At 38.8% G+C, this 25,678-nt stretch overlaps 1 long non-coding RNA gene across 1 annotated transcript in view; it reads left to right on the forward strand.

The window, feature by feature from the left end:
• Positions 1-25,678, forward strand: part of LOC148053437 (uncharacterized) — a 133,115-nt gene that overhangs the window by 58,591 nt on the left and 48,846 nt on the right. The window contains exon 2 of the long non-coding RNA XR_015708544.1: positions 2,646-2,718. This is a non-coding gene — a long non-coding RNA (uncharacterized LOC148053437). The remainder of the gene's footprint in view (positions 1-2,645; positions 2,719-25,678) is intronic.

Raw genomic sequence — 25,678 nt, forward strand, 5'->3', positions numbered from 1 at the left:
GAGGAAAAGGATTTTGAGGAAATGAAGTAAAATAGGTTAAACTACAGAATATATAATATTGAGTGCAATGTCTTATATTGCAGGTAATATATCACCTGCACTTTTTTGCCTGTTCCAGGGATGGCTCATTTGCAGACCACACCAATCTGCATCACCCAGTAACAGGAAGAGTATGATTTCCTTAGGAGACAGGCAGGGGAGCTCTTCACACTTTGACTTCATGGAAGTAGGTGCTTTAGGAATACTTCAGACAGACAGATAAGATGGATTTTATCTTTTTTTCAGAAATTTTTTCTGATCTTTTTTGAGTAGCTTTTCTAATACGAATGTCAGAAAAGAGAAGTGTTATTTCTGATCTCCATAAAAAAAAAGTATGAGTTAAATCTGGCAGTTATTACTATTTCTAGACTGAATTTTGATCTTAGTAGTGTATTGCACTGGCTGTTTTGTAATTAGGTGACATTAAAAGAGGATGTCTATCAAAACGTTAACAAGGATGGTGGTCAATCTCTGTCAGATTTATTGAAAGCAAATACATTTACAAGTTCCATCATAAATCTAGGTCAAGTAATGAGATTCTCAACTTATTTTCAATAAAGCAATTATTACATTATGCAGGCAAAATGGCATGCTACACAACAGTTCAATTTCATCAGCTCTTCACACAGCAATGAAATCACAAACCAGTACTGTTTAAATTTTGATTTATTTCATTGTCATCTATTAGCCTAGAATACATGCATACATGGAATATTTTGGCAGAATATATATTAAAAAAACTGAGAATTCTCTTATTTCTGTTGAAATCCAAACAATAAAATGTTAAACTCTTCTTTAAGAACAAAATGAAGTATGTACATTTTTAATATTTCATTTTGAAATGCTGAAATTAGTATTTTGAAATTAATACTACAGTCAGCACTCTCTTACACTGACATTAATACACACAAATAATGTGTTGAGCCAAATGATACAGAACTGCCTCTTGAATCTGCTAACTTTTAGTGAGCCATTCTAAACATTAAGAAATTTCCTTAGGCTTGCTAAGTGTTTGGTAAAGGTTAGAACTTGTTTCCTCTGTACATCCTGAAATAATTAACTATTTAATGTGACTTTGAGTGCAAGGTGAACTTTCTAAGTGCTGGGCTGTGGGATAATATTTGCCGTCTATCTCAAAAATATTTAGGTATTTTTTAAAGACCAGTTTTCACTTCAATGTCTGAGGAAGCCACGTAATGGTAAATAGTTTTCTTGTGAGCACAATCAATGCAGAGGTAAGAACTCGTGGTTCATCGTCCTGCACTGATCAATGACTGAGCAATCAGTTGGTGTTTAGGGAATTCATATAACTTGTGTGAGATGTGGCTTCAGATTCCCTCAACTGGAAAAGGGAACTGACATTTTTTGTTGCTCCTGAAGGCGTGCTCTGGTCACAGAACAAGCAAAGAGCATAATGTCCTCTAGAATTTTATAACTCTAATTCATCTTTCTTCTCATTTCTTCCACCTAAAATTTGGATTAAATTGAGAAGTAATTTGGGGAGAAAAGAGTAGGTTGTTTAAATGGTTATGCTGTTGAAGAATGGTTATGCTCTTCCCCAAATACAAGACCGTACTCATCTGTCTGGCTTTAGTTACATCTATACTGAAAGTTAGGGTTAATTGTAAATTTACTTTTAAGCCTATAACTGCTGATCTTGTGTAATAAAAACACCTTAGATCAACCCCCAACAGCTGGCCATACCTCAAATTCAGCACTATGCGGAATGTCCAAATGCAAGGTAGTGATGTCTACTGGCCCTTCCTGCTGTGGATTTTATCCATATACTGAAAGTTGTAAATGCAGTAAATCCAGCAATGGTAATTCTGCAGTTCCTTGATCCATCATTTCTAGCCTCCTACAAACTTTTATTTCTTTTTCTTTTGCTTGTGATTAGAGCAAGGGGGAAAGAGAAAGAAGGTCCATTCCTAAAGGGACTCTGAGGAGCAGAGTGTGGACAACTGTAGGGTGGCCCCAAAGTAATGGATGTGAAAATGTGGATTTTGTGTCTTAAATCAGGTGAAGATAATCTTCAGATTAGACCCTGGTGATAGCCGTGTGCTATATCACTCGATGGATGCTGTTCCTGAATGGTGTTACTGACTGCTTTGTTCTGCTTAGGTGAGCAAAACAGTCAGATTGGGGCTGATGTTTATGCACTATGTGTTCAATTTTGACATAAATTCAGTTTAATGTTTCCATTGTATATATCTTTTCTGCTCTTTTTGCATTCTGTATAAAGAGTGCACAGAGACAATATTGTGAAATTGAGGAAGAATAGTAAATCAGTTGGTTGATTTTGATTTAGTTTCTATCCAGAATATTTTTGGACTCTTGAATTAAGCATCTGAACATAAGTTGTATTTTTCCTAAGTAGTTCTATGTTTGAAATGCTGGAAGCAAGCCACAATTTTCTGGATTCACAGTGTACCACTACAGATCAATATTAACTTGTCTGAATATATGTTATATCCTGGCTGACTACACAACACAGGTTGGAAGCTCTCCTACAATTAGATTCAAGCACAGATCCCCATTTATCACCTAAGTAAATATATCATTTGGGTTTAAATCATTTTTTTTTTCCTTTTCTTTTTTCTGCCCAGGACAGAGGAATTTGATGACTTGCTGAAAGTTTCAGGAAGCTCCACAGAAACGACTGGTGCACTTCATGATCAGGTAGTTTGGACACACATGATTTATGTACTGTCATAAACATAATCTGGCTACCTAGATACACTGCTGTTTGCAGTTTTAATGGCTGAAGGGCAGGAGCAATTACAGTGCTCACAAAGTATACGATAGTGTATTTTCAAGCATATGGTGTCCTTTCTGGATGTTCCTGTTGAGTTTTGCTGTGAATAGGATTAAAGGAGAAGAAAAGATATTTCTTTGGCTAAAATTCTGCTCACTTGTAGGGGAAAAAGTCCAGAATGATATCCTTTTCCTACTGACAGAGCATTGTAACTCTACAGTGAGAAACTTGTGCCAAACACTGTTTCTGTTGCAAGGGTTTGTGAATTGATCACAAGTAGATACCAGACACATGAAACACAATAGTGGCAACTCTGAATAGTAAGTGTTACAAAACTGGAGAAATTTTGAAGGGAGCTAGTAGTTAGATTTGTTCTTTCAGAACTCCAAAGTTGGGGAGAAAAACAGAAAGAGGATTCAGAAGAATCAGGGAAGTAATCAGGATTGAGGCTTCAGTGGAATAAAATAGCGTCCAAGAAAGAAACACAGATGATGTCATGGCACACCGTAACACTCTCTCTGTAGCCCCTGCTGTCACTTCACTCCCACTGCTGGGATTTTAGCTGCTTGTGTAAGGGGTCCAACTTTGATATGCCCAAGCTGTGTAACCTTGATTCAGTCTGCTGAGACAGAGTTGTGAGACTGACCATCTGTACAGAGGTAAGAAAGGTAAAAATTACAGAGAGTGGTGGAACTGCTAATCTGCAATTGCTAGGAGATCAAGGATTCAAGAGAGGAAACATCAACATGAAAAGATAAAACCTTAAAGAAATGCAGAGAGGGTAGCTGGAGGCTGGTCTAGTCAGGAACAGTTAGGAACTGTTGGGTTGGGGTTGAGCCATTAGGGCTGTCAGTGCTGACAGAGTAGGAGGAAGGCAACAGATCTGCGCCTCTGATGATGGCTCTTGGGAGCCATGGCCACCAACTCTTCCCTCCTCACCAGCATCTGTCCAGCTGGTGAAAGCTCTCCAGGTGCTGTACTGGAGTGTGGGCACACCAGTGCTTAACCTTATAGCTCACTAAATACTAGCGGTCTTTTATATGCATTGGCCAATAAATAATTTCTTTGTACTTATGAATTACGCATATCCTGCTTGCAGAGTCTTTTTGCGCCAGGCTAATGATGCCCAAACAAACTGACTATAAAAATATTTTGTAGAGGTTAAGAGGTGATTTTATTATTATGCTGGGAAGCCAACATGCATATTTAAGAAAGTAGCAGCATAAGAGAAAAGGAACATGATCTTGGAAGAAGTGATTTACATTTGTAGAATTAAAACAACAACAACAAAAAGGAATTTCATCTAGTAGGAGGTACAGTAAGTGTCCCTGGGATGGATGAAGTATCCTTTGCTGCAGCCATACATCTAGAAGAGCTCTGATGCTCAGAGCTATCTGACATTAAATCATGTCAAGCAGAAGAAAACACCAATGGAAAAAAAAATCATTAATGTTTTTAATTAGGTTGTCTTGAATTCTCATCTGCATTCTGAAAGCAAAGAACTTATTTCAGTAATCACAGCCAGCTTCTGTAGCAAGGAAACTGGCTGTACTCTAACTGAATTGGGCCCTAAATTTGTTGCTTGGCAAGAGCAAGGAAGTGTTTTGCTCTGGTGTCTGACTCCATTGACAGTGGTGCTTGTTAATCACACAACCCATTACATTGCACTGTACAAGGAGGAATCTCAAAAACATCTTATAGCTGAGCTAAAGGCTATAAAGTGCAGTCTTTTCTACTAACCAGCTTTGCGCTCTGTTGTGTTTGATGGTAGTTGTGCCAGTCCGTGATTACTCACAAATGGTGACTAGAGACTGTGGCTGAGAACCCTCAGTGTGAGTGCAAGAAGGGGTGGACCTCAGAGCTCACGTTTTGAAGCAATATTTAGGCTAGCTTAACACTGAGCAACAAAATGAAGACAATAACATGGAAAATGAAGGCTAAAAATGTTTAATTACTTTACCCTGATCACCCTGCTCCTTTCCAAGTTGGCAAGTAGGAACTGGAACTTGCCAAATGTGTTTTATTTTTAAATCTTTTATCCATTGGCAAAACTGCGTATTGCATCAGACCTTATAAATGTGTCTACAATTTTGTAAGGTTTTCCAGCCTGCATATTCCTATGTGTTCATGCACACACCCTTAGAGAACTGATGCATGCAGGGGCAACTCTGACTTTGGGTTTTGTGGCGGGGTCCATCCCCCACTGAATTTTGTAACTCTAGGTAAAATCTCTCTGAGTCATCTTTCTCCCTTCATGCAGCAGCAGCAGCAGCAATGCTAGCACCAAGCCCTGCACTGCAGCCCACTGGAGGAAGTACTCTCCACCCATGCAGTAACCCTTGGAGGGAAGGAATCCCTCCCCCCGCCCCAGCACCTTCCACCCCTCCAGCTAGAAAGCTCAGAAACCACCCACATGTATAATGCTTTTGTGAATATGTTGGATGTTCCCTCTAAACACTGCTCTAGGATCTCATGTAATGTGTAGCAGAGCATGTGAATATCAGTAATGTTGAAATACTGACAATAACGAGATGGAGAAGAGACTTAGTCTCATAAAAACCTCAAAATCTGGTAGTGGAATCAGAGCCCTGGCACAGCACTGCCTGACTCCTTTTTGTCTAGGAGATGGGCATCACTGCAGCTGTGTACACTTAAATTTAGACTGCTCATTTCCTGTGGTCCTTTCTAGCACATAAACAACCCAACTAGCAAATAACTAATATTTTTTTTATATTAACATTCTAGTGAGTGTGACTGATTTAAATTTAGGTATTGGTTAGTAAGCGATGTCTGCTGGTATCTGATGGCTAGTGGCTCAATGAAGTGTAATCTTATTCACATAATTCAATTTCATTCAATTACTTTTCCATATTTATATTCAACAGGAAATAAATAGGGACAGTAGCTGTTTTTTCAGGAATAAGGTGTTTGAATCCCTTTCTTGGGGTGGCACAGATGAATGTGACTTCATCACTGAAGAGGTTGAGCTAACTTTCTAGAAGGATTTGTGCGCACAAACTGTCAGTTGCATGCATCCCTGGATGTGCACTTTCATAGAGTGTAGCATGGTCCAAAGGTGACAGTAATTCTTTGTATTGCTGTTGTGACTGAAATGTGCTTTCATCATTACTATGCCCTAGTTGATCAGCAGAGAAAGTAAGAAGTGTCACAAGCTCTAAAAAAACCCATAACTTAAAAATAAAAACAATGTACTTAGGAAGGTGGGTTTCTGTAGTTAAGCATATTTTTACTTTTTACAAAAGCTAATTATTTATTAGCATTATTTGGCTCAAAACATAATCCTACAAAATTTATCATTCCCAATTTTAAACATTGGGCAACTACAAATCAAGATTAACAAAGGGACCTTAGTGATAAAAAGCACAGACTTGTTTTAGAGGCACATGTTTTTCCTCTCAGATGAGAAAGGAAATCAGACGTGTAGCTATGAATTTGATTTTATTTTAATTTTTTAAAAATACTTATGTATGTGTATATATGTATATACATATGACTGTGTGTGAATGCATGCATATAGAATCTATCTCTAATTTTGACGTTATTTTGATTTTTATCTTAGATTTTAATACAGTTCCTTTGCATATTCCAACAAATGACCAATGTATATTGCGATCACATCAGTTCAGTATCCAATTTATTTTTCAAATATGCGTTGTGCTGAATCATAGTTATCTTAAAGACCACATTTCTTTTCATTACCTGTCAGACTGACTGTGCTCTATAGGATCCATGTGGTCGACAAAGTCCAGGAAGAAAGCATTCCTGTGCATTCCATATCATATTAACTGCTCTGAGAGTGTATTTTCTTAGCTATTAATGACCTGCATGTTTCAGTCAGATTCTATGACTCTTCCTTTTCTGGTAATCTTTCTACAGTGAAGAGAAATATTGGACAATAACATTTATCATTAACAAATTAAATTAAATAGGGGAATGACTGACCAAGAATACAGAATAAAATACTCAGGTATCCATAAATCATTTTTTTTTAACCTTGTACGAGATAGAATTTCCTAAATATAAAGGAAAGTGATTTGATATATATAGATTGAAAATATGCTTTGTCTTTTATGGATTTTGAAGGAGATTAATTTGGATATAAGGAAACACAAAACCTTGTCTTGTCATGAATTCCAGTGTATAACATAGGGACCACTTGGAATCTATCAAAACTGAGATATCAGTAAATCCCAATTCTAAAATAAATTGGTCAAAAAGCACAGAAATTGGAAACTACTCATGGAATCCAAGAAGAAATAATTTTTTACAGAATCTTGAGTTCTTCCAGGCTTACAGCTTAGTGAAACAAAGTAAAGCAAACTTAATATGGACACAATATTGAGACATAATAAACACAGAGATTTCATTGCTCCTTTTACCAATATTTATACTTTTTTTGTTGTGGTAGTTTAGACATAGTGTTATCTGAGGTGGCTTAGGGTGGTTCAAGATTATGTTTAAAATTTCTTTATGAAAGATTTCTTTTGAGTTTTTCAGCTACTGGCCCAAAATTTGAGTTGGTCTCCTATAGGGTCTGTGCATACCTGACAGTCCCACACAGATGCCTTGGAGACCCTAGGATATTGCAAGTGGCATTAGAGATATGTGTTTAGTCAGCTGTACTGTCTTTTTTTGGGTAGATTTTATGACATTTAACTTTAGCCATCAGAAAGATAGGGGAAGAATTCAATTCAACATTGATACTTAAATTAGGTATCTACCTCTGTCATGTGACATATGTATCATTCCTGCGCAGATATCTCAGACAACTTAGGACATCTCAAATGGCAATAGGTGTCATTTTGGCAACTGAATTTGCCAATTCAGTTGCCAGGATTCTTAATGAAACCTAGTTGATAGAGACTTAAGTGTAATTCAGAGAATCATAGAATCATAGAATTGTTAAGTTTGGAAAAGACCCTTAAGATCATCGAGTCCAACCGTTAACCTAGCACTGCCAAATCCACCACTAAACCATATCCTCGAGCACCACATCTACCCATCTTTTAAATACCTCCAGGAATGGAGACTCAACCACTTCCCTGGGCAGCCTGTTCCAATGCCTGATTGCCCTTTCCTGACCCCCACCTCACTACAACCTCCTTTCAGGTAGTTGTAGAGAGCAATAAGGTCTCCCCTGAGCTTCCTCTTCTCCAGACTAAACAACCCCAGCTCCCTCAGCCACTCCTCGTAAGACTTGTTCTCTAGACCCTTCACCAACTTCGTTGCCCTTCTTTGGACACGCTCCAGCACCTCAATGTCCTTGTATTGAGGGGCCCAAAACTGAACACAGTATTCAAGGTGTAGCCTCACCAGTGCCGAGTGCAGTGGCATGATCACTCCCCTAGTGCTGCTGGCCACACTATTCCTGATACAAACCAGGATGCCATTGGCCTTCTTGGCCACCTGAGCACACTGTTGGCTCATGTTCAGGCGGCTGTCAACCAACACCCCCAGGTCCTTTTCCGCCAGGCAGCTCTCCAGCCACTCCTCCCCTAGCCTGTAGCGTTGCATGGGGTTGTTGTGACCCAAGTGCAGGACCCGGCACTTAGCCTTGTTGAACCTCATACAGTTGGCCCCGGTCCAACGATCCAGCCTGTCCAGGTCCCTCTGTAGGACCTTCCTACCCTCCAGCAGATGGGCACTTCCACCCAACTTGGTGTCATCTGCAAACTTTCTGAGGGTGCACTCAATCCCCTCCTCCAGATCATCAGTGAAGATACTGAACAGGACCGGCCCCAGTACTGAGCCCTGGGGAACACCACTCGTGACTGGCCACCAACTGGATTTGACTCCGTTAACCACCACTCTCTGGGCTCGGCTGTCAAGCCAGTTTTTAACCCAGCGCAGAGTGTACTTATCCAAGCCATGAGCAGCCAGCTTCTCTTGGAGAATGGAGCAGCAGAATTCAGCACACGCCAGTGCTCATTTGCCTATTGGGTTCATCCTGCCCAATTTGGATATCTGCTTTAGGCTGTCATGTGCTCTTTTTGGAGGCACCAGACTATGGAGAAAGCCTATATAATTAAGACTTCTCCAAAGCTTAAAAGTTTAATATAAGTTTAAAGGTTCAAAGCAAAATACTTAGTTTTTAGATAGTTTAAGAAAGATAAATTCACATTTTCTGACTATTTTTTGTGTGATTAGAAAAGACAGTAACATTACTTGTAATGGTTCATCATCAGTAAATTTACAAATTAAACCCAAATATTATCATTTTCTAAGAGGCAAAGTGTTTTCTTTTGAAGTATTTTTTAGCAAAATTTTCATCTCAATAAATCCTTTTTTTTTTTTCCCTTTTCTGCCCTGGTAAAAATAAAATGCTTCCCCAAAAGAATAAAGAAAAAAAATACCCGCTCCTGGTCATAATGAGACACTTCTGTAAGCTAAGTGTCTCAAGCTAGAAACTGTAATTTTATAATAGACACTTTAATGGCAAAACTGTTGCATGAAAAAGTCTACTGTTGTAGTGGCTAAATCTCTGACACTGTCAAAAGAGCAGAGCTACCTTCTGGACGATGTTGCTGCTGTGATACTTCTGAAACATATCAGAGATGATAAAGTGTCCAGTCTTTTATCACACACTAAAAAAAGAGGTATTAAAAATCAAGAGAAAGCATTATTTTGATTCTGAGCAATTCATTCTTCATTATCCTAAAGTCAACAGTTGACCTTAGATACACATAGAAGATTATAATTTCTGAGAGCTCTGACATGTTTTGCCATTTCCCACTGGTGCAGTGTATAAGGTTATTTCCCTAGCTCTCTGTCGTAAGCAGGCAGTATATCTGTTTCTCACTGCTGCAGTTCATAACCTGGTATATGAACTCAAATGATCGCTGTTTGCAATTATCATCCTGGTTTGAGAACTGCAATGCCACGGAATAGACACTTTGCCTATTCTGTGTCCCTGCAGTAGGGTAACAAACAATTGAGTATTGTAACCTCTTAGTAAATTGCAGCATAAATATAAAGACAACAGGTCAAAGCCCTGGCAGACATCTCACTTGGGGGGAAAAAAACAACCAAAAAAAACGAAGCCATACCAAAGCAATAAAGTGGCATACATTTTTTTTTATTTTTGACAGAAGGATCACATAAATTAACTTCATATTGTAGAAGAACAAAGCAGATGGTAATAAATGCCAGATGGTCTTTAGAAAGCTGGTGAGAAAGGTCATTCCCTAGTTCAAAGAATTTAAATCTGTAAGTCATACAGTTTTCTCATATGTCTTGATAACTCCTTGAAATAAGGAGTTCAGATTTGATTAATAGCTTGGTAAATTTACAGGGACTGGGCTTGCTCTTTCCAAAAGAGCATACTTTGAAAATTTTGATTCGCAGAATGTTTGGAAACTTGTACTCTTCAGTCCCATTCAGACTAAATGAAATTTCAAGAAGATTTGAATTTTTTGTGAAATGGAAAATTTAATTTTTGACTGACTTGTTGAAAGCTACACTTAAAATACAATTTACCATGGTCTCACTTTTGCTAAAAATCAAGATCTATTTTTAGTTATTACAGTTGTGGGAATCACATAAGCTCTTAAAAGTAAATGTCTGTACCCATAGGTCTTGCATACTATCCATACCATAACTTACAATCTATCTGAAACAGCACCTTTTTCAGGTATAATATCAGTAAAATAAAGCTGGACTGTCTTGCCATCTTCTTGGAGTTTTATGCAATAACATTTTATTCATTAAAGCTAAAAGGAATAAAAAGGTGACTTTATGAAAGACAGATGTCAGAAGACAGATATGGGAAGCCTGGAAAGATGACAAGGACTTAATAAGAATAAAACCTCTATCCTCTATTTAATTATAGTTATTTTCTATTTTAAAATAACTTCAGTTGAGCAAAAGGACAAAACTACTTTATTCACCCTTCTGTTTTAGAAGGGGTCTGTTGTGCTGGTTATTAATTATGGTTAGTATAATAAACATGCCTGGAAGAAAAACCTTAAATAAATGTTCAGACACAAAAAAAAAAAAAAAATTGACCTGTTTAAATGTCAAGAAATCGCACATTTAATTAGCGAGCTTGTTATTTCTCACAAGGTAGATTATCAGATGACAGCATTCATATATTAATTAGGAGAGAATACCTTTGCACTCTTCCTCAGGCAGAGTAGGAAATTTGTCATGAAAGCTGCTTTTCTTTGTGAACTGTTCTGCTCTGACTGTAGGCCCAGACTCTCCAAGGCAAAACTGCACTGAAATCAATAGCATAGACACCTGAATAACTTGAAGAACCTTGAGCACTTTCTTTGACAGAAGAATGCACAGAAGACTATCAAAGGGTCTCTTCAAGTTGAGAGGAGTTTTATTGATGACTTAACGGAGTCAAAATTTTGCCCATAAACCTAATTTGACTTCTGGTCTGTACAGTTTCCATACTCTTCTATTTTTATTATTTCAACTAGCTAGCCATTCCCAATCAGAAGACTAATTCAGCACCCATTTATGGTCATTTTTGTTCCTTATGTTGTCTTTCACTCCAGCAGAACAAAATGGCTGCACACTTCCCTCACCTCCACAGCAACATCTGTTCACTCTTTTTCATTAGTCTCTCTGGCTTATGTTCTCAGCTCACTTCTGAGCTGTGTGTCTGTGTGCTTCTATTCAAGCAGCTAACAAGCCTTGTAGCCATTCATTTCTTGTGGCACTCTTTGATGGGTTTTACTTTGAAGACTTTAACTTCACTTTGGCTTTTCAACATGAAATTGAATGTTCCACTCTGTCTTTAATATACCTGGTAGCTTTGATACCAGCATTCATAATCTGTTGTGTTTGTCAATCAACATTTCTTGTTTAAAATATTGAAAAAACCAAAACCCACCACATTATCCTGATGACAGTGGCTATAGTATCCTAGCAACATCTTCCTTTTACTATGAGCTGTTTTTCAAAGGGCTAGTGTCCAGAATACTTCAAATAGACTTAATTCTCCATACAGTTTCTCTAACTTCATCATTCCTTTTTTTATGCAAAATGTCCTTGATAAGGCTATTTTAACAAATAAAATGTCATATAACCTATGTTTTTTATTTTTTTTAAAGTCTGCATTTTTATGTTAATGTAATAGCAAGGAAAAATGGAAGTTCTTCTCTTTGAAAATTCCCCATAGTAAATTGTTTATAGGGAGCTATTTAAATTGATTAAGAGATTTCTACAAAAATTATTTTCACAGAATGTGTATTTTTTCTGGATTTTTTTCCATAAAATACCTTGATTTAGTTTTTGAAAAGTCAAAGACATGGTGACCAAAATTTCAACCTGAAAACCTTTTGATGCTTCTCAAGGAGAGCGGGATGCCTCCTCTGTGCACCCTGTCTCTGCTCCAGGGACCTTCCACTCTGCCCAGGGGCACAGCTTGCAACAGAGCATGCACCGCATAAGAGTCTGGGTACCTAATTCTTGGGTTCAGAAACCATTCCACCACCTGTGGTATGCTGGCACCAAACTGGCAGATGACTGGATCGATAATTAGATCTAACCCTCACCTGACAAGATAAGGAGAGAGCCAGGGCAGCAAGGTGGAGGAATGCCTCTGTCAATAAGGAAACTGAAAGGGAACAGACAGGTGAAAAGCAAGCAGGTAAAAAATCTGTTCTTGATCTCCAGATATAAGGAGAACATTAATAAAAACTATATTAATCTTATGTTAAGATCCTTATTGTAATTGTACATTCTCTGTATTACATGGATTCTCTTCTACCTTCTGGTTCTGTAAAGTGTTGTGGAAAATATTTACCTCTATCAAGACTTTAGATAACTTGTAAGTGCTACGGTTGTCATGAGATGGAACTTTAAACATTAGTTACCTAGGAGTTTTAAATCTTTATTCAGTCCATTTTAGTCTCACAGAATGGCAGAAATCTAATCAGACTAGACTTTGAGACTTATTTGAATGTTTTATAAGTAAAAGAAGAATTGATATAAGACATAATATCAATTCTACAATTATGTCTGCCATTTTTTCTGTGTTGTTAATTTTTTGAGGTCTCTTCTGTAAGAAAATAATCTGGGTTGGATTTTTTTTTTGGTGTGTCTATGTGTTAATCAGCACTGTTGCTCCTGTAATGCTGATTTTGCCAGTATTAGTTAGAATTTAGTTATTTACCTGTGGAATATGTCAGCAAACTTGTATAGATAACTTCAGAGAAGAGCAATGAGAGAAACCCATTGCATTTATCATTAAAGAGGTAGGAAGGCAGAAACTTTCTGGTGCTGCTCCAATGACTCAACTCCCTGTTGCAGATCACAGAAATATAGCTTTCCAACAAAGTAAAAGATAGAAATGATGGGAAGGCTAGTGCAGTGGAATCTTTTAAATGCTTTATACGTCTTAACTCATTTTCACACTCTTCGTATAGTTTCTAATATTTTCCTCCGATTTTGCCCTCCTTTGATCATCAGACTATGATGTTCCTCAGGGAGATCATAATATTATAGCACTCCCTATGCTGTGAAGGATATGCTGGGAAAATGAAGGAGAGAGCTGCTGGGAGATGTTAAGGAACAGTTCAAAGCCTCATAGATTTTATGGTCAAAAGAGACTAGTGTGATCGTTTACTCTGACCTCTCCCATAAAACAGCCCTGGAAGCTTTAAGCCTGTTTTTCATCTGACTGAAAGCCCTATGAGAGGACACTGCGAGTGCCAGACATCTGCTACAACTAACCCTGAGTCAGGAGAAGTGCACATATCTTAGTGAGGTTTAGTGAGAAGATGTAGGCCTGACTGAGAATCATCAGTTGTGTCTATACTACAGAAAAATACACTGTTTATGTTCCAGCTACCTCCATTTCCTTCAGACTTTATTCCCTGGGTTTCAGAGGTTTATGTTTCAAGGTTCTGCACACCCTGGAAAGAAATAAGAAAATGCCAGGCAACTTAATCTATATGCACATACAAGTTTCTTGTGCAGTGGACTACAATAGAAGGGTAGACTAGGATATCTTATTCAAAACATTTCATATTTTATTTCTGGCTGGATGCGATAGCATTTTTACAGAAACAAAGAACAAAATAACAACCCTAAGCAAAACCACAGATCCTCTCTTAACTGCTTTAGGAAGGAAGGCGGGAGAGTCTAAAGAGAAATGAAGGTTTATGAATCTTGCAAAGGATCTGTGAATCTCTTTCTATAGTGCTTAAGGGATAATGGTTCTTGTTTCTAACACTGGTCCATATCTCACAGTCCCTCATCCAAAGACCTCACATGCTGAGCTTACACACATAATGAATAACCAGTGGCAGGGTTAAATTATGCACCACTCAGTGCAAATTCCCCAGGTTCCCTTTGGTGGAATTCTACTGTAATTGGCAATGTTAGTGAAACAAAGAATGCATCTGCTGGCATACATGATTGCAACACCTGCTTTCTCAGGATTTGTCCCTAAATGCGTCAACGGCCGTACTATTTGTCTGAAAGGCAGAAAGATAACAACACTTCACCCACATAGCTGTGGGACCAATGAAAATGTAACAGTTTTTTCCTGCCAAATTGAAGTTAATCCCAGGTCAAATACAAAAAAAGAGGTTTTCTTCTTGAGTTCCACTGATGAGGAATGCCAAAGATTTGCAGGTCTTGAAAGACAGCTCAGTTGTGAAATGCGTGTTAAATTAAGAGTTTAAAAATCACAGTTTCCTAAATGCAGAAACCATGCTCACCTCCACGTTTTCTGTGATAACAATATTCTTGGAGTTAAGAAAGAACAATACTCTCCTGAGGTCATGAGTGATAAGAGACAAATGCCTGGAAACAAAGAAGTAAATAATAGAAGCCAGGGAAATAATTAAAACTACTATGGAAGTATAAAATGTATGCTTCTGCTTTATGGTAAAAATAAGCAAAGAACAAACCAGTTAACATTTACGTGAAATTCTCAGTAAAAAGGAAGTTAAAGAAAGTATTGTCTCTGCCTAAAAATATCTTTTATTTTGCAAAATGGTTACCTTCCTGTTCCCTGACTTTCAGCCATGTGGGAATAGAGCAAATAAGAAAGTAAATGAAAAGCAATATAATGAAAAGCTAAAAAAATTTTTTGCCACAAAGCATTACTCTAGTTCACATAGTGTATTGTTTTTTTAGTCAGCAAACTCTTAAGATTTTTTATGTGAAAAGAAAGTGACACATTTAATTTATTATCATGCCTACAGTTGTTCTGAGAAATCAAGAACTACACAGGACTGCGCCATTCATGATCTGATTTGAAAATTACCGAAAAAGGTGTGATTTACTTACTTCTATAATCTCTACTGCTTTTCAGAGCAGCCAATTCCTTCTGCTGTAGCTGATGTGAAATCTAGATGTTCCTTTCCTAGGGGTGAGATACTTTATAAAATAGAACACTGCTAACTCAGACATGCACAATGTGAACCAGTCATTTTGTGTTATAACTGCTCAGCAAGCAAAAAAAAAAAAGGTAAAGTCTGAGAAAATCTTGTTCAAACTACTCCTAGGCTTACACCCAGTGGAAAAAGGGTCAGACTGTATGAGTCTTGCTATCTATTTAGGTATGCCAATAAACTTGGATTTTGCTGCTGTCTTCCAAAATGTTCTGACTCTGATGAGTTTGATCCTAAGAACTTTTGGCTCAAGCATCAGGAATAACTGGTAAAAATAAAGTCTGCTATACTAAAGATAAGGTTGGAATACAATGACCATAAGCTTCCAATGTGTAGGAAGAAAATAAATGCCTTAAAAATAATAACTATCTGAATGTTCACACTGATACACTATTACTACTGGGATAAGTATGGAATGCTTCTCCACACAGCACACAATGGAAGTGTTAAAAATATTTTTTGTGGCAGACAAATGGCCCTCAAAAGCTAAGCTATATCTTTGGCAAATTTATTTGCTTCAAAAAATTGAACATATTGTTGCTTTTGTGCTTAAGTGAACATGTATTTCACAGCAGGACTCTACTGGCAACCACTTTTATGTAACATTAATGTTCTGCAAAAGTAGCATGTTAGAGCATAAATACATTGCTAATGAACAGCAATGTTGTAAATGTTTTGTATGTATACAGAAGGAACAAAGTTACACATAAAGAAGAGAAGTTACACATAAAGAAGAAAATAAATCTAATGTGATAGTCTTACTGTGTTTGAATTTGGGTGCATCAAAATGAAAGAGTGAGTTTAGTGGCTAGAATACAGAATTGAGAATCAATATTCTTAGGTTTTATTCTCTGTCACTTACTTGCCATGTGACTTTGGGAAGTCACTTGAGAGCTTTGTGCCTAAGGTTCATCTTTCAAATGAGATATTTACACGATTTAAGAGGACATTGGAAGGCTCAACTCACAGAATATTTGCAAACATACAGACTAAGAGGTGCTAGAAATGTTAGATGTAATGACAGTAATATGTTGCCATGGCCAGCTGTAAACTTTTCTTTATCTTAATGATGGGGCCAAATTATGACTGTCAAGTATGTCTTTATGCTTCCAAAGGTGGAAAACTATGTCACGGGTTTTTCCCAGTATAAAACTGGCTTCCTATGTTGTAGTATAAAGCAGGAATTCTTATTAATCTCAGGTGCCCTGTGGGACTTTTTGCTATATTGTTTTCAGAGGTCCTGCAAGAGGAAACAGCACCCAGGAGGAGTACCAAAGAACTGAAAAGAAAGAAAAAATAAAAAAGACAAATCTATGTTGCAAGTCATTATAGAAAAAATCCCTCTGCTTTAAATAACAAAAAGAAGAAAATAGGTCGCTTAATTGGGGTGATTTATGATGAAGCTATAATTTGAGTAAATGAGAGGAATAGCCTCAATGGCAAAAGATGCGTTATTTTGCTAAAAAGAAATGGCTGTGCCCCCATTAAGAGCAACCTCACTTTTTTGATTGATAGGTTAAGGAGGAACTGTCTGGAGAAGCTCAGGTGAGCCACTGGATCACTGTGTACTTGGCAGGAAGATACAGATTTGTCCTGTACTGCCAAGAGCATCTTTGTAGACAAAAGTGTTATCTGTTGTCAGGACCTGGCAAGGTAGTTCAGAAAAATGAGTGAGAAAGGAATTATCACAGAATCACAGAATGGCTGGGGTTGGAAGGGACCTATGGAGGTCATCTGGTCCAGCCCCGCAAATCAAGCAAGGCTACCTAGAGCCAGTTGCCCAGGACCATGTGCAGATGGCTTTTGAATATCTCTAAGGAGGGAGACTCCACAACCTCCCTGGGCACCCTGGTCCAGTTCTCGGCTACCGTCACAATGAGAAAGTGTTTCCTGATGTTCAGATGGCACCTCCTTTGTTTCAGTTTGTGCCCATTGCCTCTGGTCCTGTCACTGGGCACCACTGAAAAGAGACTGGCTCCATCCTCTTTGCACCATCCCTTCAGGCATTTATACACATTGTTAAGATCCCCCCTGAGCCTTCTCTTCTCCAGGCTGAACAGTGCCAGCTCTCTCAGCCTTTTGTCATAGGAGAGATGCTCCAGTTGCTTAGTCATCTTTGTGGCCCTTTGTTGGACTGTTTCCAGTATGTCCCTGTCTCTCATACTGATGAGAGTACTCCTGGTGTGGTCTCACCAGTGCTGAGCAGAGGGGAAGGATCACATCCCGTGATCTGCTGACAATACTGTGTCTAATGGAGCCCAGGATATCATTAACCTTCTTTGCTGCAAGGGCACATTGCTGGCTCATGTTCAACTTTATGTCCACCAGGATCCCCATGTTCTTTTCTGGAAAGCTGCTTTCCAGCTAGGTGGCATGGGGTTGTTCCTCCCCAGGCCTAGGACTTTGCACTTCTCCTTGTTAAAATTAATGAGGTTCCTGTCAGTCCATTTCTCCAGCCTGTCAAGGTCCCTCTGGATGGCAGCACAACTTTCTAGCATACCAGCTGCTCCTCCTATTTTTGTGTCATCAGCAGACTTGCTGAGGGTACACTCTGCTCCCTCATCCAGATCATTAATAAAGATTTTGAACAAAATTGGACCCAGTATTGACCCCTGGGGTACACTGGGTACACTGCTGTGAACTGGACTCCAATGAGACTTCATGCCACTGATCACCACTCTATGGGCCTGGCCATTCAGCTGGTTTTTAACTCACCTCCGTGTCTGCTTATCCAGCCCATACATCAACAGCTAGTCTATGAGGATCTTATGGGAGATGGTGTCAAAGGCCTTACTGAAGTCCAGGTAGACAATATCCACTGCTCTCCCCTTGTCTACCAAGTCAGTCATTTCATCATAGAAGTTTATCGAGTTGGTCAAGCATGACTTCCCCTTAGTGAACTCCTGATTACTCCTGAAGATTTTCTTGTCCTTAATATGCCTAGACATGGTTTCCAAGATTACTTGGTCCGTCACCTTCAGGTGAAGCTGACTGGCCTGTAGCTCCCTGGGCCTCCTTGCCCTTCTTAAAGGTAGGAGTGACATTTGCTTTCCTCCAGTCTCCAGGCACTACTCCCGGTTGCCACAATTGATAAAAGATTATCAAGAGTGGCCTCACAATGACATCTGCCAGCTCCCTCAGCACTCATGGGTGCATCCCATCAGGGCCTATGGACTTACATATATTCAGTTTGCTTAAGTATCCCTTGACCTGATCCTCTTCTACCCAAGGGTACATCTTCCTTGCTCCAGCCTTTCCCTGTGGTCTCTGGGACTTGGGATTCCTGAAGGCCAGTCTTGCTAGTAAAGGCTGAGGCAAAGAAGGCATTCAGTACTTCATCCTTTTCCATGTCCTCTGTTACCAGGTCCCTCGTCTTGTTAAGCAATAGGCTCACATTTTCCCCTGTCTTCCTTTTGTCACCTTGTAGAAGCCCTTCTTGTTGTCTTTGACATCCCTGGACAGATTCAGTTTCATGTGGGCTTTAGCTTTCCTAATTTCATCCCTGGATGCTCAGACAGTGTTTCTGTATTCCCCCCAGGTTACTTGTCCTTGCTTCCACTCTCTGTATGCTTTCTTTTTGTGTTTGAGTTTGGCTAGGAGCTCTTTGTTCATCCATGCAGGCCTTCTGGCATTTTTCACTGATTTTGTGTCTGTTGGAATAGAATTCTCTTGAGCTTGGAAGAGATAATATCCTTGAATCTTATTAACCAGCTTTCTTGGGCCCCCTTTCCCTCCACAGCCTTATGGCATGGGACTCCTCCAAGCAGATCTTTGAAGAGGCCAAAGTCTGCTCTCCTGAAGTCCAGGACTGTGAGCTTGCTATGAGCTTGCAAGATCATAGCCCTGCAACTGCACACAGATCTTTAACTCATCATGTTTATTCCCCATAACCATGTGCATTCATATACAGGCACTTTAGAGAGGCACCCGAACATGTTGAGTTCCTGGAGAGGAAACTAATCCTGGAGTAGTCAGAAGGCTGCACAAGCTTTGGCAGTCCTTCCACAGAATCCCAGATCCTGGCCCCTGGAAGGCAGCACACCTCTCTAGATGATTGTTTGGGTTGATAGACGTGTGCCTCTGTCCCTCGTAGCAGGGAGTCACCCATTACTGTGACTCACCATTTCTTCCTGGTAGTCTTGCATGGTTTAGGGTTAGGCGAACCAGGTTCTTGGCTTGTAGGCACATCTGGCTTCTCTTCAACTTTGAGGGGTGTGAACCTGTTTTGTATTTATAAGCCCTTAGGTGAGGCAGGAACTTTCCTTTTGGTACCAGAAGTCATCAGCTTCCATCCTTCACTTTCTCCAGAGGTTGCTTTTACCATGATCATGGGGGTTCTTCAAGGTGTTGAGTCTCAGAGAACATCCTGTCTATCTCCCTTTCACCTTCTCTGATGATGACCCATGCCATAGGAATTCCCATAACAGAAATGCACAAATAGAACACCCAATTAATCCCATTGTCATATCTTTCTATTCTTTGTGAATTTCCAAAGCAAATTAGAGAACAAATTTACAGGTGGGAAGAAAGGTACAGTTTCAAAACTGCTTAAAAGCCCCTTAAATATTAGTTACAGGACCCTACAAAGTCTCTTACAGGTATACTTACATTAATACTAAATAGTTTTATGGCAGAAATCATAAGCTATATTAAAATTTTATCCTCCAAAAAGTAGATAAAAAATGTTCATTCTCTTTTAAAGAAAGACCTCATTGATTATGCCAATATATTTAGAGTTAGTAGAATTTTGTCCTGCTTGAATTGGAAGGAAAGTGCCTTTTGCCAAGAGAGTAATTTTCAAATATCAGAATACTTATGACCTGAGAGATTACTTAATTTAAAAGCATTGATGTACTCTTCTTAAATAAGTCACATTTCTCTAGGCATATCTTTAACAGATTTGTTCATCGAAGTTGCCTGTATTTATTCTTCTGAGAGTTCATTATATAGATGGATAGTTATGCTACCAGTAGTAGCAAAGGGGAACTGGATGCTGATAAGTTTGTTGGAATTGGTGGTTACTGGAGATGTGAAGAGTTGATTAATTAACCATGTTAGTGAACATTTGAAATATTTCTTTTCTTTGGCTGGCCAAAATATATGACTAAAATTCCTTGAATGCTATGTAACCTTTTAAAAAATTATATTTAAAGCCTTTAAACTGGCTTTCAGATAGAAGGTAAAAGAACCTGCCAAGGCCCCAATGATCTGGATACCACAAGTTGTAGCACTTATTACTCCCTTATTTTGCCACTTTCGTCTCCTTTGCTATAACATGAAATGACAGAAATGAGGTGATGTAGGCTGACTTTACAAATTCTCTTGAAGATCTTAAAAGCAGTCAGCAGCAGCAGCAGAGTTCTGCTGCAGAGGGACCATTGCAGAATGCAGTGGAGATCCTGTACATACCGTAGAAATTGCTCTCAAAGTGTATTTATGAAAACTTGATTTTGACACAGGTGAGCTTTCAAGATTTAAGGCAGCCAAATTGTAAAGTAGTATTAGTAATGTAACTCAAGAGAATGAATGGAAAACAAACATAATATCAAAGTAGTAAGTAAGGTGCATTTGGTGCCCCTGTATAGAAAAAAGACCTTAAAAAAGAGAAGACAGCAACACAGAAAGAAGAACATTTTGAACTGTGGAGAAAATTACATCAAAAAAACGATGTTAAAGCAACAATTAAAAAAGCTGTGTTAAGAGAAGAAAAAAAGGGCGTCTGATATTCTGATACAACGGATGCAAAACAAAGCCTACACGTTACACAGTCTGAAGAAAAATGAATACGAGTTGAAGACTATTGTGTCAGAAGCTGAAGGGCTAGTGCAGATACAATGAGGACTTAGCCTCCTGGTTTGATAAGAATTTCCTTTTATACAGATAACTGTCCTGGTTTTGGCTGAGATAGAGTTAATTTTCTTCCTAGTAGCTGCTATAATGCTGTGTTTTGGATTTAGGATGAGAATAATGCTGATAACACACTGATGTTTTAGTTGTTGCTAAGTAGTGCTTACACTAGTCAAGGACTTTTCAGCTTCCCATGCTCTGCCAGGTGCACAAGAAGCTGGGAGGGAGCACAGCCAGGACAGCTGACCCAGACTGGCCAAAGGGCTATTCCATATTGTATGACGTCATGCTCAGTATATAAGCTGGGTGCAGTTGGCCAGGAATGCGGGACTGCTGGTCAGGGATGGGATGGGCATTTGTCGGCACGTGGTGAGCAATTGCATTGTGCATCACTTGCTTTGTGTATTATTATTATCATTATTATTATTACTACTATTTTACATTGTTTTATTTTAGTTATTAAACTGTTCCTATCTCAACCCACGAGTTTTCTCACTTTTACTCTTCCATTCTCTTCCTCATCCCACCGGAGCGGGGGAATGAGTGAGTGGCTGTGTGGTGCTCAGTCGCTGGCTGGGGTTAAATCACGACAATAACTTTTCCTTTAGTATACATATGCCCTGTTGCCTCTCCTTATTCTTGCCTCTGGCCTTGGGTTGAATGTGCTACAGCATGCTGAAAATACAGTTGATCAATAGGAATTTTAAGGTAAAAATAAAATGTATGTTTTGTAATGCTTTTCATGTAAGTCAAAGATATAATAATCCTATAAGTGGTGTAAAATCTTTATGGCTAAAGCCTTTTTTATTAAAATAGTTGAGAATCTTTTCTGCAAAGTGAAGATCCTTGAAATTGTGTTTAAAGTTTTAGTGCTCCTGATAGAAAAACCTCCAGGAAAAGTGATTACTTGCCTTCCAGGTTCTACAATCATTGTACTAACATATCCCTAAATGTCAGATAAAATATTTTCATAAATAATATATACAACTACATATTTGCCTTAGATATCGCCTTTTAAAATTCTGGTTGTTATTCACCACTTACTGGAGAAAATCATCTCTTTGAGTAGATGTTTGAAGCTGGCAGGCAGGGGTTTTCATTGGTTTCAGTTAAACATGAAGTATAGTCAAGATATGCTTTCATATGCATACTTTTCCTTAGTTTTGGTGTATGATACCAGAGAATAACTTTTAAGCTTAAATATAAGAGAAATATTTTTTTCTCATTACTGCTCATTACATTATATTATTTTGTTGCCTTGGGGAAAATAACAGAACAATCACATACTGTTTTTGCCATGGCCTGGCCCCAAAACAGCCAACCGTGTCCTGGGGTACATCAAGCACTGTATTGCTAGGTGGTTGACAGAGGTGATTGTCCCACTCTACTCTGCACTGGTGCAGCCTCATCTTGAGTACTGTGTGCAGTTTTGGGCACCACAGTATAAAAAGGATACAAAGCTACTAGAGAGTGTCCAGAGGAGAGCCACAAAGATGGTGAAGGGTTTAGAGGGGAAGCCATATGAGGAGCGGCTGAAGTCACTTGGTGTCTTCAGCCTGGAGAAGAGGAGATTGAGGGGAGACCTCATTGCAGTCTACAGCTTCCTCACAAGGGGAGGAGGAGGGACAGGCGCTGATCTCTTCTCCCTGGTGACCAGTGATAGAACCCGAAGGAACAGCAGGAAGATATGCCAGGGGAGGTTTAGGTTGGATATTAGGAAAAGGTTCTTCAGCCAGAGGGTGGTGGAGCACGGGAACAGGCTCCCCTGGGATGTAATCACAGCGCCGAACCTGACAATAGTCAAGAAGCATTTGGACAACATCTTCAGACATATGGTGTGAATTTTGGGATTGTCCTATGCAGCGATAGGAGTTGGACTTGATGATCCTTGTGGCTCCCTTCCAACTCAGGACATTCTATGATTCTATGCTCTAATCTTTCCTATATTCATGTAGGTATATCATACAATTTAAAAATTATTACTTAGTACTCATGGAAGTAAAGCAAACTCTTTACAAAGGTTATACCCTCCTTCATATAGGAAACTTACCTAATAATAAACCACAATACTTTACCAAGCTTTTGAAAGACATGTTGATCAAATATTTTAAACTGTTTAAATAAACAAAAGCTATCATTAGATGTAAAATGTAGATTTTTAAGCCACGTATTCAGCTTAGCCAAGTAAATAGCTCTGCTTCTTTCACAAAATAAGGTCTTTTTTTTCTTCATTTTATTGCAAGTGCGTTTAGAATCTCAAAACTTCTTTTGCCCCTACATTATATAATGAAATACAATGGAGGCCAATATATGTGACTTATAATTGGCACCGATTAAGATCAAGAATGTGGTCAGCTGTCTCAGTTGCTAGGCAGTAGCTTGTTAAGCTATGGAAATACAAGTGCATTTGATTATATGATCATACCCATAATATTTACCAAAAATACGCAGCAAAAATTCTACAATGAGTAGATAAAACCTGAACTGAATAAACACTACACTTGTAGGGTTATTTAATTTAACACTTTAAAAATCATTGTTGAATAACTATTAACAGGTTTTTTTAAACACATTTTGTCCTTCTGGTATGTGGTATATTCATACAACACTGCTTATTTACAGCTTCGCCATCACAGAGAAGTGTTCAAATTTTGCTTTAATAAAACTGAACTGCTTCCTCACCACTTTAAGCTTGCTACAGATCAATGTCCTTTCATTAAAAGTCTGTGTGATCAAATCTGCTTAAGTCTGTTTCTCTGATTCCCCATCCTTTTGTGTGAAAGTTGATGACAGATCAGTGGCTAACAGTGAAAAGTGGTCATAGTACACATTTTAATCATGCTTGTGATTCAGAATGAAATTTGTCTTATTACAATGTCAGTGAAGCTCCTGGGAGCTTACATATGTGGCATAAATTTGACCCCTGTGTAACCCAGAGGTGCTATAGCATAAATAAACATAGCCCACTGCTTGCAGAATGCATTTTTGTTAAGGGAAGAACAAAAACTATTGAGCTCTTGAATCAAGAAGCTTTCCTGGGAACACTTCTTACATTTAAAGCTGTCTCTGATAGTCACCAGAAAAAAGATGAAACTCCTAAAATATTTCCTAGCACTACTGTCCTCCTGGTTAAGGAGAAGAGGACAAAGGAATTCAAAGCAAGTTACCAAGTGATAGCCATATGGAAAGGTTTCTGCATTTCAGAAATCACATGGAAACAAAGTGTACCTTAGCACCAGCTGTTCCAGATGATTAAGTTGGGCATAACTTACATCAATAGGTACAAAGCTATTGAAGAATGACAGGTATAGTGTGTATAGATTAAATGACAGCATTCTTCTAGGTTCAGACTTTATGAAAACAGTTTTAGTACAGGAAATGTACTTTTGAATTGATGTCTGCATACCCCCCTCTGCAGGTATGTTCCATTTAGGTGGCACATGCCACATGGCTGATTTTGATAGAGGTAGATGGGTATATCTACAACGACAATTATATTCACCAGGGAGTGAACTCAAGCACTGAACCCTTGTCCGTCCATACTGCTTAATTGTCAGCTTGCTTCCCGGCTGTCATCCAGATCACTACAATTAGCTTTCTGCCAGACAAGGGCTAGTCATATTTCTCCATTTCCTCATAAAAAAATAAAGAAAAAGCTAGTACAGAAGATTCTGCACTAGTTTTGACTGCTCCTTCCTTCCATAGTGCTGCTATACTACCCCTGTAACACATGTTAGAGCGCCCAGCATGTGCATTGTTTTGTGCTACAAAAGCACAGCTCTGGTGGCCTGCAAAAAACTTTTCATGTTTTTTCAAGCACTTTGAACTGAAAAAGCATAGGGAAAAAAAATGCACTTTAGGAAGCACCATAAGGCACCAGAGGAGAGCCAATTGCCATGAGCTGTAGCCCAGTTTGCTCTAGAGCATGGCTAATCCTAAACAGCATGGGTGGGAGCCAGTCTAAGCCATTTAGCCTATGGACCAGGGACTGGTACTTGACATCTTGCATTCAACAGTGTGGAAATTACTGTGATAGCTGTATGAGACCATCCACTCCACTTCTTCTACACAACTTCTTATAGCAGGGTCATGGCGTCATTCTGCCAAAGAGGCAATGCAGATTAACTGTAATTTTTTCTTCAGAAATTATCTGGACTTTTCTCAGAAATGAAATAAAGGAGGTTTATTCTTCTCTTCCAGGAAAGAGCACGTTTCTTCTGGATTTCTCCCTTCCTTTCGGATGGTTTTGCCCTCACCCATTCGCACCAGAACATATAAAAATAAATCCGTCACAGATATATCCTAAAACTATTTATTCCTCCTATTCTCACTCTCTGTAGAACTCTGGTCAAAGCCCTTGATAGATAAATCAAAAGTACTGACTTTGCCTGAACCCCACACTACCTTCTTAAGATCATGTTGTGGGTTAACTCTGGTAGGCAGCTAAGCATCACACAGCTTCTTGCTCATTGCTCCACAGTGGGATCGGGGGGAGAGAATCGCAAGGGTAAAAGTGAGAAAGCTTGTGGGTCAAGATAAAGACAGTTTAATAAGGTAAGCAAAACCTGTGTGCTTAAGCAAAGCAGAATAAGAAATTCATTTGTTCCTTCCCATCATCAGGCAGGTGTACAGCCATCTCCAGGAAAGCAGGGTTTCATCA

Source organism: Nipponia nippon, unplaced genomic scaffold (genome assembly GCF_047370975.1).
Source record: "Nipponia nippon isolate SJK-2023a ecotype South Korea unplaced genomic scaffold, ASM4737097v1 scaffold_4, whole genome shotgun sequence".
Taxonomy (NCBI): Eukaryota; Metazoa; Chordata; class Aves; order Pelecaniformes; family Threskiornithidae; genus Nipponia; species Nipponia nippon.